General features: G+C 36.7%; 1 long non-coding RNA gene across 1 annotated transcript; it reads right to left on the reverse strand.

Annotated features, from left to right (window-relative positions):
• Positions 1-10162: 10162 nt before the first annotated feature.
• LOC108256282 (uncharacterized) lies at positions 10163-14722 on the reverse strand. Its single transcript, XR_001810265.1, has 2 exons — positions 14541-14722; positions 10163-10762 (listed from the first exon to the last, which is right to left on the reverse strand). It is a non-coding gene; the product is annotated as an uncharacterized LOC108256282 (long non-coding RNA).
• Between the last annotated feature and the right edge of the window lie 608 nt (positions 14723-15330).

Here is a 15330-nt window from a genome sequence, read left to right on the forward strand (position 1 = left end):
ACATGCCACTGAACAAAAACCATATTTGATAGTAATACTTGAGTATTTTGAAATCTGCAGTCTTGTTGTCACTCTTACTAAAGACACTGGAAATGCATACAGAGTGTATTCACAGCAGTGATTTGTCCTGGTCTGACAGTTTAATGTTTTTCCAGCTGAAACACTTTCATCTCATAAAGTCATCTTGCTAAGTAGCTGATGAATTGTATCGTTCATTCTCTATCCATCTGTTATTCCTTGTGTCTAAATATAGCATGGAAACCTATGAGCAAAAACAAACCTTGACAGCTGAAGGGTGAGGGAGAAAGTGAGTTCTTGAGGGAATATCACCTGAGATACAGCTGTGTTTGTTCTCTGACGGCTGTATCATTAGCAGATTCTTATCCAGTGATACCAGTTATTGCTTTAGTGCTTTTACCCCATAGCATGGCTCAGTTATAACTCGTAATTTTTCTCCAAAAGTCACTTTCAGCTTTCATGATAAGAATCAGTCCTTTTAGAAGGGTCAGTACTTTAGGTGTTGAAATGAAAGTGACAGCTGATTTGATAATTGTAATGAAATACTGATAGTGAGTCACAGAGCACTCACTTTTGTTAAAGTCTATTGTAAACACTTCAGCCTATGGTCCTACTTCAGATATAAGTATCTATCCCTTTATCCCTTTGAGATCTTTACCAGCTGGTGTTTCAGCTGCCTTGTAGTTCTGACCCTGGCCAGATAAGAACATGGATTTGCCTGAGATAACATTTTTTCACAGTGAAGATGGTTAATGTGTTTTTGTTTTTGTTTGTTTTGGGGTTTTTTTAATGAAGAATTTGTGCATAAGTCTGCCTCTGGCACTCACATGTCACTCTTGCAGAACTTGAAAATTAAATTTTTGAAAAGTGAAAACATGACATGCTAGGCATGTTCATATTAGCCAGAGGCCTCCTAATTGCAAACCTGAGCAGTCAAGCAGAGCATGTGGACAGCTGAATTGTTCTAATTGTCTATTGACTGGATATCTGCAAAATTTACATTCACATGTATCTGACGATTTATAATAAGTTATAATGATAATAATGTAACACCAGTGCCTGCCTCTCCTGAAGCTTATTGTCGCTTGATCACCAGTCATTCAGCTATCCCAATTTTTTTATACTGCAGCATAGGGGCTCTATGACATAAACAATTGTAGCAAGAACAACTGTATCAGAAACAAACAAACAAAAAAATCCAATATTCTTTCCCACTTGCTGTTATTACTTTTTTGCTTGCCAAAGTGTTGGTCGTTTCTCTGCATGTGAAACTTAATCGTGAGTGTCCTTGATTGGCCAATATATTGTTCAAATGAACAAATTTACTCAATAAACATTTATGTTCACTCATTTCATCAATAAAAATCCAAGTGATATTGTCATAAGAATTAACTATTAGTCTGTAAGATAAGCTCTCCCTGCAGTTTCTTTTTCATGATATGCTAATTTGTATTGTTTAGCTCCCTGGAATGTTTTTACTCTGTCTCACATAGTGTAATAAGGTTAAAAACAAACAAACAAACAAACAAAACAAAAAACAGCTGTGCCTTGTGGTTGAGGATGGTATAACAATTAGCTCCTGATGTCTTTACCCTTCTGAAGCAAACCTAACAACATCAATTAAATTAGGTCTAAAATGGAATTATGGTGATGTAATTAAAATTTTCTAACCTTACTTTTCAGGGTATTCACTCCCTTTAAATCAGGTAGAACAAATATCAAAATGCAATCAAGTAAAGCTTTTAGAATTTTTATATTTTGTTAACTATATTTTGCTGCAGTAAAAAATTTCAATGCAATGTAGCATTTTAAAAATAATAATAATAAAGATGTATAATAAATAATATACTAATGAGAAGGCAATGAATGCAATAAACATCTAATTGTAGGTTTGCGTATATTAAGTATATACAGTATATGAAGTAATATATCAAGATATGTACAGTACAATTGATATAAAAAAAAAGTCTACATACTGTTAAAACAACAGGTTTCTGTGATGTTAAAAACTTACAGCCTGTACAATGCCAGTGAAAACCAAACTTAGACATTTCAGAGAAAAAAACATGCAAATAAAAACTAAGTAATATTTAGTTGAAGCACCTTTTGATTTTATTACAGCACTCAGTCTTTTCAGTAAGCGTCTATCAGTGTAGCACATCTCAACTTGGCAATAGTTCCCCACTCTTGCAAAAACATTCTAGATCCATCAAATTGTAAGGGCAGCTCCTGTGCACAGCCCGCTTCAGGTCACCCCACAGATTATTACTTGGATTCAGGTCTGAGCTCTGGCGAGCTCTTTCAAAAACACTGATCTTCTTTTGGTTAAGCCATTCCTTTGTTGATTTGGATGTATGCTTCGGGTCATTGTTATGCTGAAAGGTTAAATTCCTTTTCACCTTCAGCTTACTAGCAGGGACCTGAAGGTTTTGCACTAAAATCGACTGGTATTTGCGGCTATTCATGATTCCTTCCACTTTGATAAAAGCCCCTGTTCTGGCTGAAGAAAAACAGTCCTAAAGCACGATACTGCCACCAGCATGCTTCTCCATGGGTGTGGTGTTCTTATAGTAATGTGCTTTTTTGCTAAATCAACTGGCCTGATCATAAAAAAATAATAATTAGTTTATTTTTTTATGTGCCAATGTAGTAAATTGGAGACAAAAAATTGAGGTAATGCAATCCTAATGTGTGTGCAAAAATATTAACAATTGAAAAAATAAATCAGTATTATGCATGTAACTATAACTATTTATGAGGATATAAACTCAAATACAGACATCAACTAAAACCTTTTTTTTATTTGTAGCTGGATGGAGAAACACCTCTTACTCACTGATTTATCTGCAGCTTGCAAAACATTTATCTGAGGTTATTACCAATGAAAAGATTAACTATTTATTAAATGTCAAGCTTAGCATATGTTTTCCATGAATTACCATGAATATTAAGTCATTTGTTACATTTTTTTAATAATGTAGGGTTAATGTAAGAAGGGGACATTCATGCTGAAATCTCATTAATTCATTAAATATCATCAATTCACATTCATATAAAATAAACATTTTAAAAAGCCATAGCATGTACCATTATATCTTTTTAAATTCTAAATATCACGTCATGGAAAATATATTCTTTAACGCATATCTCATGTTATTAGAGCTCTAGTACAATGGTCCTTCCTGACTTAAATTTATTTTTTAATGTATTTTATTTATTTATCTATCCTTTATTTAACCAGGAAGAGCCCACTGAGATATCGCAATCTCTTCTTCCAGGGAGACCTGGTCAAGATGGCAGCACATAGAGTTTCACACAGAGATAGGCTATTCATTATTAGGGTAACATTATTTGAAGATTAAAAATCATATTTTACCTTAAACATTAATGGTAAAGCTGATATTTAAAAATCACTACAACTACAGCATGTGTTATTCCAACTAAAAAAGAATTATAAGCTCAGCCATAAAGTTTTAAGTGCACACTTTAAAGGAAGCCTAACCAAAGCGTCTATTTCTTTATATAAATATTCAGAGTTGGACCATGATGACGGCTACATTTTGTAGAACTTGTCATTTTTCACTTTCGTAGACATTTAGGGCATTCGTGCTTGGTGATATACGCACGCATACACACACACACACACATACACGCACACACACACACACACATTGCATACATACACTTCCTGAAGCTGCCCCGGTGAAGAAGCTCCCTCACCGTTTATAAAGGAGCTGATAATCGTGGTCTGCTCAGGAATAATAGTATTTCATTGTTCTTCCATCCACCTCAGCTATAGCACAACCCAGAGCTGCCAAATTTGCTTAGAGGAGGCCATTATGTTGGAGTCGTACCATAGAGAAGTTCAGTTAGTTATGCTGCTGTTTCTCCATGACAAAAGATACCGTTTCGTTAGAGAACACCATGGTGTCCACAAAGTAAGTTACAGTGGAGTCAGATCTAATTATGGTGAAAGCGCAGCACAGTTATACTCATGTATTTCAGTGGAAAGCAGTCCTAAAGATGCCATGTATCACTGCACTTACTACAGCATTTAGACACTTGGTTGTCTTTAATCAGCAAATATACTACGTGCTTATTTTATTAATATGGTAGATGGTATGGATTCATCTTGGGAGGGGGAGGCAGCACAATGTACAATACAATGCTAAAGCTAAAACACTGACAGTTACGGCATACTATAGATTAAGACAGGGTTAATGAGGACGCTGATGATTAGCTTACTAACTACTATTTTACATATTCAGAGATGCTCATTGAATTCCCAATTCTTTTTTCTAGAGGTCTGTTCTGAGGTCTGTGCCAGCCTGTGTCACTACATTCCTAGATCCCAGTCAACGGCTGCCGCCGTCTCCTTAACTCCAGGTTCATTTCACATAATCACATAATCTCCCATATCACTCCACCATTTCAGGGAATAGATGAATTATTTTGGATTGCGTGACTGTTGCCTCACCTAAGTAAAGAAAACAACAGCGTGGTCTTCCAGCTCATATTTATTAACTGGACACAGACACTGCTGGAAAGCTTCACATTCTGAATCTAAGGACATTTCTTTGAGAAAGCAATAAAACCCACTATTTAAGTCAAACCTAATTACAGTCTAGACTTCCTAGAGTACACCCAGAAGATTGTAGGGAACCTACAATCTGCATTTGCACAGTCACCCAACACATTCTTTAGGTCTGTCTAATCCTGAGCACCATTCAAATGTTTGATTCAAATCTTTTTATCACAGTGTTTTCAAAATCAGATATCCCAATGAAGGAATTTATGAATTATTCAGGAATGGTCCTTTAAAGAACATACCACAGTATGGTTGAATTCTTGATTCTCATTGATCAAAAGGTGTTGATTCGGTATCTAAAACAGGAGCTCTGACAGTGGTGCATTTGATATGTCACGAATTAGATTTATATTAATGTGCTGGTTCTAATCATTTATCATTTCTGTAGTAAGAGGTCATTCACCGGAACTTAATATATAATACACACTTACTACCCACTTTAATAGGACCATCTGTACACTTGTTCATTTATGACATTATCCAATCATTCAACCATGTGGTAGCAGCACAGAGCATAAAATCCTGCAGATACAGATCAAGAGCTTCAGTGGACAATTGAAGATTGGAAAAAGACCAAGTGATCTTTTTTTCTAACCGTCAACTGTTCAGTTTCGAGGAGCCTGTGCTCATGATCGCCTCAGATTCCTGTTCTTGGCTGACAGGAGTGGAACCTGAACCACCTCAGTATTCAATGTTTTATGCATGCTGAGATGGGTTTTTTTTTTGCTTACCACAGTTGTAATGTAAAAAGAGTGATTATTTCAGTTCCTGTATCATTCCTGGCAGCTGGAACCATCTGGCCATTTTCTTTTGACCTCTCTTATCAACAAGGTGTTTCCACCTACGGAACTGTCGCTCACTCAGTGTTTTTTTTTTTTTTTTTTTCTTTCCACTATTCTGTGTAAACTCTAGAGAAAATCCCAGAAGATCAGCAGTTTCTGAAATACTCAAACCAGTCAGTCTGGTACTAACATCCATGCCATGTTCGATGTGAACATTAACTGAAGCACCTGGCCTGTATCTGCATGAATTTTTGCATTATGTTGCTGCCACATGATTGGCTGATTTGATAACTGCATAAATGAACAGGTGTACAGATGTTCCTATTAAAGTGGACAGTGAGTGTAAGTGTAATAATACATAGAATAAAAATGTGACATTTATTTAATAGTTACAGAATAGGTCTTCAGTGCCAGGGCTTTGTAAGGGTTTATAAATACTTTTGTTGTACACACGTGTCTTCTTGTTGTTAGTGTTGCCTGTTGTAATAGGATTTAAGTATCTGAATATAACCAATAATAGGTGGCACAGTGGCATAGTGGGTACCATTGGTCCCTCACAATTCCAGGGTCCCTGGTTCAATCTTGAGACTTTAACCCTGTCTGTGCAGAGTTTCTGTGTATGTTCTCCCTGTGTCTATGAGGATTTACTCTGGGTTCTCCAGTTTCCTCCAATTACCTCCCAAAAACTTGCCAGTAAGTGTATTGGCTATGAAAAATTGTCATTAGGAGTGAGTGTGTGAATATGTGTCTGCATACTTCCCTTCTAAAGGACTGGCATCCCTTCCGGGTTGTATGTCTGCCTTACGCCAAGTGTTCCTGGGACAGGCTCCAGATCCACTACAAACTGGACCAGGATTGAGTGGTTACTGAATGTGATATAAACTATATGATTTGCACTTACCTGATGAAGATAACCTGTAAAAGTAAAAAAAAAATGAAATGAGTGCTAATACACAGCCATGGAATCATAATGATTTTGCAATATTCCAAGAGACATAAATATTGATGCACTGTAGCTAGTAGTGAACACTTCTCATTCTGTTTGCCTTTTTGTTTTTCATTTTATTTTCAATGATTGCACTTCAAATTTGGACATAAAATAAATCTAAAAGAAACTGACAAACTCTGTTTATTTTTTTGTGTGTGTTTTCTGAAACGCATGGTTACTCTAGCTAACATTGTATCTGCATAGCCACTAATACCACACAAGACACATTTCATGATCAACTATTTCTAGAGATTTTTCAAGTTCTGTGCTATCATAAAATAAATCTCTTCATAAAACAATGTAACGTGAGCCAGGAACAGTATAATCAATGAGCCAGGACACTTATATGTAGCACAAATGCATTACAGTGCATTACTTTTTAACCAATTACAAGAGCTCATCTCCAGACAAGCACATACAGAAAATGTTTATTTTTAAATATGCAGACATTTTCTGTTAACATTATATGGATGGACTTTGTTGTATTTAAGCCAAAAGAGATTTTAAGTGACTGGGTAAACATGTATGTCTGATCCAGCTGACTTGCATTACTTCAGTGAACATAAGGACACATTGAGAATCCTGTAGATATCCAATATAAATTATTTGTGACTAAGGTTAATCTCCCTTGTGATTCATAAGTATATTGCAATGATATAATCTCATAAAATACTCTAAAATACTCTATAAATCTGCTAGGAACCTCTGCCACTCCGCCATAGAGCTGCACAGCATCATTTAACATGCTGACATAGTCAGTCGAAATTTTAGATCCATTTAGTGATGTATGTTATTGACATAGTCTGCCATGGTTAGTGAAATAGATGACGTTGCCTCACTGAATGATATACAGTACTTCACAGCAAGGCAGCAATTTAAAGTCCAATGGCAAACCTGCTATAATTTCAGACATGTAGCCTATATTTTTTCCCATTTTACTTCACATATTATCAACATGCACTTATTATTACTATTAGGGTTTTTTTTTTTTTTTTTTTTTTTTTTTTTACAATTTACTTAATTTTTTTTACCACTTATATTTCTTAGATCTGGAACCTAGTGCTAGTCCTAGTTTTGCATGCCTTGGATTGGATATGATTTCCTCCAAAATTCAAGATGCTTACTTGCATCTAATTCATAACCTTTTGATATATGCAGTCTACCTTAAAGGATTGGACTGTACAAAAGTAGGTAGTAAAGCTCTTTTGTGAAACACTGAAGTGTTTTTAGTAGGTTACCTACACTGAGACTCATTACACAGTCATGAATATTGCTTAACTATAAATATGAATATAATATAAATGACTATATAATATAATATAATATAATATAATATATGTGAAGTGGAACCTCGACACGAAAAGAAGAAGAGAAATATAATATAAATAAAATATAATATAATTTTAAAAACACATTATGTTCCATCTGCAAGGCTTATGTCAAAACTCATGAGATGAAAAATAGTACTTCTTAGAATTATTATACATCTTAGAAGTATTCATCCATCATCTTACCTTTTAATAGGCGTATCTGCCTCATACAGGAGCATAGAAATAGAAGTTCCTTAACTGAAATGGTGATATATATATACAGTATCTCACAAAAGTGAGTACACCCCTCACATTTGTGTAAATATTTGATTATATCTGTTAATGTGACGACACTGAAGAAATGACACTGTGCTACAGTGTAAAGTAGTGAGTGTACAGCTTGTGTAACAGTGTAAATTTGCTGTCCGCTCAAAATACCTCAACACACAGCCGTTAATGTCTAAACCGCTGGCAACAAAAGTGAGTGTCTTTCAGAAGTGGCTTCTGAAAGACACAGGAATTCCTTGGCAGTCCAGTGTCTCAACACAAATTAGAAAAGGAGGTATTATCTTCACTGAAAGAACACCCTGACAAAAGAAACATGGTGTACTCATCGCCTAAGCTGTCAATAAATAGATCCTGATGGACATACTTGTCATGTGAATGAACACAGATCAATCCTAAGGCACCTGAAAGAGCCCATGAAAGCTAGCGCAGTATACACAGTTTGACTTGTCTCCTTTAACAGGAGGCCTACACTCTGCCACAGGCTTTTCAAAGATCCTGGCCCACCACATGGGAACAATGATGGTGATGCTGGAGGTCTGAGTTGGTGTAACTTTGAAGATTCCCTGGCCTCCTAGAAGGATGAACACCTCCTTGGAAAAAAAATGGACTGTCACCCCGCCTGCCCCCCATGCTGTGCCCACAATGGTCAGTAACAAGGCATACACATCACCTTAAGAGAACTCATTCAAGCTCTGTCACCATTCATGGCCGTCACTTCCTTACAATAAAAAACCTTCGGAAGGTCCCTTTTATGTCATTGTAAGAACTTCCCTGTGTCCTTCCCAGTCGGGACCCCAAAGTGGGGTATAGTGAGTTTAGCTCAATCTGAATCCCTGTACCTTCAGCTACTTCATAAGGGGACCCACCACCCCCACCCCTCCCCCTTTCTTATACCACTTTTGTTCTCAGATTCGGTGCCTCAAGCTGGGCAAATCAAATCAAACTCTGGGCAAGCCATGGAAAGTGGGAGCCACCAGGAGAGCTATTGTTCCTTCATTCATCAGCCACTCAGATGGGAGTTGAGTGGACATTAGTGGTCTCCATAAGGGACAATGTCTGCACAGAGTGGCAGCTCCAACTGAGAGTGGAATGCAGAGTTATTGAATTTGAGTTTTGGATTTGTTTTTGTATGCAGCCAGTATACAAAAGTATGATTTAATGGGTAAGCCCTTGATAATTCTCTCTTTTTTTTTTTTTTTAGAAGTGTGGTCTCATGCAACAGGACAAAATATATGCTATAATATAAGCAAGCCTTAATATAATTAGAATAGCTTTTTTTCATTCACAAACGAGAAATATTAAAGGTCTTACCCATTCCAATAGAAAAAACATTCAGTGGGGGAAATAAGTATTGAATGCATGAACATTTTTTTCAGTAAATATATTTCCAATGAGTTTATTCACATAAAATTTCCACTAGACATCAGTATTAACTCAAGAAATACACAAATATAAAGAATTCACAACAATAAAGTCCATAAATAAAGTTTAAAATGTAAAAAAGTGGAATAACACAGGAAAAAAGTATTGAACACGCTAAGAAAAAGCAGTTCGCATAGGTAAGGCAAGGCAAGGAACCAGCTGAAATCCGTAAGTAATTAATAATTTTTTAATTAAAATTTATTAAAATAATTATACTTCCTATATGTGCAAATTAATATCAGCTGGATTAGTAAAGTCAATAAAAAGGCTTTTCATTACCAAGGTGTCACACAAGAAACATCTCATGATGGGTAAAAGCAAAGCGCTCTCCCAAGACCTTCACAACCGTATTGTTGCAAAACATATTGATGGAATTGGATACAAACCTATTTCAAGACTTCTGAATCCTCCAGTAAGGATCATTAGGGCCGTTATCCGCAAGTGGAAGCAACATCACTCCGTCATCAACACACAGAAGCTCCTCACAAGATTTCTGAGCAGGGAGTCTGAGGAATAGTCAGAAGAGTAGCCCAAGAGCCAAGGACCACTCGGAAAGAGCTCCAGAAACACTTGGAGGCATGACTGATATGAATTTGCTTTACTGTACACAGTACTTTCCTCAGTATTACTATATGTTTATTACCTTAGCTAAATAAATGATGAACTAAAGGGAAAACAATTGGGGGGGGGGGGCTATAGGAAATTAAAACAACAGAAGGATAGATAGAAAGAAAAGACAAGACAAGACGCGATGCCCTGTAATTGGTGAATTTCTTACCAAATTATATTGTGAAAAAATTACATACACAATGTGTAACATTTTAACTTAAGATATCCGTTTAAGACAAAGGGAAAGCTATGATCACTATTTCCTATTCTAACCTTAACTGTTCGTATTTTCTATGAAAATAAATATAGTTATATTCTAACAAATTTGTAAACCCATTTTGGAGAAACATATCTGCATGAATATGTGAGTTGGTTTAACACATTAAACCAAGTCTAATCCATACAGATAAAACTATTATGACAAATTCTTTTGTCTACATATGCCTCTCCCCCTCTGAGATGGTGACTAGGATTAAGCCAACAAGTTTGGACTAGGCACACCTCCCTCAAACATCTTTTCAATAAATCCATGCCCCTGAAGAATCTGAGGCACTGGAGCAGAGGGATAAAGGCAGGGGGGTCACCTCTCTTTAATCACTGTGATCGTTCAGTCATTTCCAGGGTTCGACCTGTGATGTTTGAACAGCAGTAACAAGGCACTCGCACTCCCCCTAAGGAAGTGTGCATGCTGGAAGTGAGCCCGAGTTCTGACTCACACAGAAGCCGGAAACCTCTCCGAGGTGATGCATCTCTTCCTCTGTAGACAGTCAGCATAAGGGGAAAGGGGAGGGAGTAACAAAGGAGAAAACTGGGATTTAAAAATAGATAAAGCTTACAAGTTGATCCATTATACCATATAAAATTGCATGTATGTCTCTTAGGCTTTTAAAATGAAGAAAGCTTTATTACACAAGTATTACACCAACACTTGAGCCTTGATCATTAGCTTAGGCTATCGGATCTCAAAATCCTCAAAACAAGACATGTGCATGCATGTTAGTCCTCCTTACTGAATGATAATGAGAACATCTTTGTCAAATTTAAAAAGAAATACACATGAAAGGAACAGGCTGTTGCAATGGGCTCACAAAATAACTTGATCATAAGATCATGCATTGCGCATGCCCTTGATACACAAAGTTTCTACCCACCTAAAAGTTCTCAATTTTGTGGTTGTGATGTAAGAATAATGAGAATAAGCTAGTACACTTGTTTGATAATGAATCATAAAATGAGCATATGGCGTGTTTCAGATAGTAATTAAGTCACGATCAAAGATGACATAAATTAGCTAGCTAGTGTGCAAATGAGCTCTTATTGAGCGCTTAGTGGTTAGCACGTTCGCCTCACACCTCCAGGGTCCAGGGTTCGAGTCCCGCCATGTGTGTGTGGAGTTTGCATGTTCTCCCCGTGCTGCGGGGGTTTCCTCCGGGTACTCCGGTTTCCTCCCCCAGTCCAAACACATGCACGGTAGGCTGATTGGCGTGTCCAAAGTGTCCGTAGTGTATGAATGGGTGTGTGAGTGTGTATGTGATTGTGCCCTGCGATGGACTGGCACCCTGTCCAGGGTGTACCCCGCCTTGTGCCCCATGCTCCCTGGGATAGGCTCCAGGTTCCCCGTGACCCCGTCATACAAGAAACATCTCATGAAAAGCAAAGAGCTTTCCCAAGACCTTCACAACCTTATTGTTGCAAAACATATTGATGGAATCGGATACAGACGTATTTCAAAACTTCTGAATCTTCCAGTAAGCACCATTGCGGCCATAATCTGCAAGTGGAAGCAACATCACTCCGTCATCAACCGGCCACGCACAAGAGCTCCTCACAAGATTTCTGACCAGGGAGTCAGAAGAATAGTCAGGAGACTAGCACAAGGACCACTCGGAAAGAGCTCCAGAAACACTTGGAGGCAGCAGGTACCATCGTCACAGAGAAAACAATAGGCAATAACAAATCAATACAAATCACAAATCACACATCACACATCAATAACAAAGGGAACACCAGACATTAGATATGAGAGGGATATAAATAAAACAGGTTCCACCTCCACTCCCTAAGCAGGCTCTAATCACTGGCATCAAATCTTGAACACCTGATTGTAATTTTATGGATTTGAAGGTGTGTTAAATGTAGGCGTGTACTTACTCTTTCCATGTGACTAATCTGTTTTTTGTTCATTTAAATTGTGAAAATTACTACAATATGTCAATTTCATGTGTAATTTTATAGAGTGTATAACCTTTATTAACTGTTTCAGAGAGAATCAAAAGTTTGCTTGTCCAAATATGTTAAAAACAACAACAATTTCCATTGGGTGTACTTATTTTTTCATGACTGTATATATGAGGTTTTATTTTTATCAAGTTCTCAACATTGTTTGCCTCACCATTATCCCACCTACAGGAGATATATAGGGATGTGCTATCAAGTCTGACATCCTGCTAATACTAAAATGTACATTCTGTGTGACTTTACTACTCCAACAAGTCACTTCCTGACAAATCCTCCTCCCTGAGAAGCCTGGAACACTAATAATGTAAAATCTTTGCTATGTGACAGGCACAGTCTCAACCTTGCTGGTTTCCAGTGTGTGCTTATCAGAATTATCCTCGCCACGCTGTTTAATCAGGCCTCCCTTACCAGGAAACAATAAATCTTAGCCTAAGTGCTGGCTAAGTGGGAATTAGACTCTTTTGAGGCTGTCCCGTTCACAGTAGCTACTATTTGCAGTCAAAACAGCTGGGGCGCATTAAGAGAAGGGAAGGGGGTCCTAGTTTCCTTCCTTAGGAAGACTCTGTCTACTGAAAAGCCCCAGGGCAAGACTATTTTGGCTTCTAAGCAGACATGTGGTGTGTGCACGTGGCTACCGTGGCTCATTAATAATGCACTGCTTTATTGAAGCTGTTACTCTGCTGTTGTGAAGGTCACATGAGGAAGTTAAAAGTAGACATGGTGATGTGATTCTGAGGTCAACACGAGAAATCACTTTGCAGCTGCATACAAGAATTTACAGAATTGTTGAGGCCCTTCAACTGTAACTAACATGAATATTTTGCTAAATGGGAACTGTGTCATCCTCTAAAGGAATAAAACTATAAAAATTACAAAAATTGATTATTCTTTAAGCAACATCTCAAGGACTACAAGCAATTTCATGGATAAACTTTTGCAATCATGTAGCCATCTTAGAAATCATTTATATTCTGTAGTATGGTATATGGTAAATGGTAAATGGTCTGCACTTATATAGCGCGTTTTTTTTAAACCTTGGCGGTTCTTTTTGCAGAAAATAAAATAGACATATGAGAGGAACAGAAAACTTCGAATAAAATAGTTTTTTCAAGTAGAAAAAGTACAGATCTTAAAACTCAACCAGAATGTCTTGGCTTGATGAGGTCCGTCTTCTAAAATAAGATAACTTGTAATGTCATCAGCATTTAAAGGGTTTAATTCAAGTATCAGAATTTACCTGTTACAAAGAATTTATTATTATTATTATTATTATTATTATTATTATTATTATTATTATTATTATTACTGTTGTTGTTGTTAGCTGTGGAGACATTCAAGTGAGGAATAAAACACAACAGGGTGTGCTAATGTAGGAAAATAATCAGCAATTAAAGAACACAATGTTGTGATACCATTACCACCCTGAAGTTATAATTATTATTTTACAACAGTACATTTTGCTTGTATCTTTCTCATTTGTAAGTCGCTTTGGATAAAAGCGTCTGCTAAGTGCATAAATGTAATGTAATGTACATCTTGAAGTGTTTTACTTCTATTATACCAGAACAATTTGCCAGTGATTACAATTTTTAATTTCTAAAAAAATAACATAACATTTTTTAACCATTCTTAGTTACATTTAATGATGTGGAGTGTCCACAAAACAAGTTAGCACCTGTTATCACTTATAATAGCTATAACCTCATTCCCTCACTAGCCTCTTTTCTTTCTGTCTTGAAGCTAATAAGACAAAAATATGCAGCTTGTCATCTTAGCAAGAAACTAGAACACACATTGTCCTGTCCTGATTTACTTTTACAATGTACTTATTGTTACACAGCCCTGACACCGGAGACTCTGTCTGTGAATGTTATATATAAAAGTCCCCTCGTGTATGACTGATTATACATTTTTCTTTAACAAACACAATGTTTAAATAGCAATATATTTTTATCCATATATTATTAGCCATAGATAATGTGGAGCTTCCACCATACAAGGCCCTGTGAATTAGTCGTTACTATAAAAGCAATAATGCATTAGAATATGAACCTAATGATTTGAATTACAGCTGGCACTAACGTCATGACTGATGTTATAGACAAATTAATCAATGCCTTCTGAGCTAATCAGAGCATTCACCAGTGTTGAGGTTTAATCTAAAGTAGATTTCCTCATGTATAGCAATAATATGATTTCAGCTTAATTAAATTGAATTTATGACATCATGTTCCTTTAAATGTGTCAGTTTTAGTCTCAACTGGTGTCTGTAAACAAGCGACAAATCACATCCTCACCTCTTCCATCTCTCAGGTTTTCTGTGCTGTCACTGTTTTCGTCATGGAATCTGTTATGTCATCTGCTACACACTCCGTGTGCGTACGCATCACCTGGTTTCTGGGGCAACTGAACCACAGCAGACAGCAGAAGCTTCCTTCCTGCTGACGATGTGTGTGTGTGTGTGTGTGTGTGTGTGTGTGTGTGTTTACTACAGCCCAAAAAAACCCTGATTTGAACATCACATTCTAAATGGAACATATATATATATATATATATATATATATATATATATATATATATATATATATATATATATATATATATATATATATATGTTCCATTATAGATATATTTTACAATATCCTAAAAAGGATATCAATGTGATAATGTACTTTTTTCATTTATAAACGTATATGGCTTATCTTCTGTGACACAAGTGTCAGGATCAACATTAATGTACAGTGATAGCCTTTAAGTAAGAACTCTGTGTTTAAGTAGAATTCTTGTAGAGAATGACAGATAATTACAAAATTCCTCACACACACACACACACACACACACACACACACACACACACACACACACACTCAGTTTTGGGGCAGTCCCAAACACCCTGACTTTCCCCAAACGCATGTCTGTCCTGCACACATATGCACGCACACATGCACACATGCACACATGCACGTTTATGATGACCACAAACACTCACACATACACCTGTCCCGGGCACAACACACACACACACAGACACACATACACACACACACACACACACACACACACACACACACACACAGACACACACAC

Source organism: Ictalurus punctatus, chromosome 23 (assembly GCF_001660625.3).
Source record: "Ictalurus punctatus breed USDA103 chromosome 23, Coco_2.0, whole genome shotgun sequence".
Taxonomy (NCBI): Eukaryota; Metazoa; Chordata; class Actinopteri; order Siluriformes; family Ictaluridae; genus Ictalurus; species Ictalurus punctatus.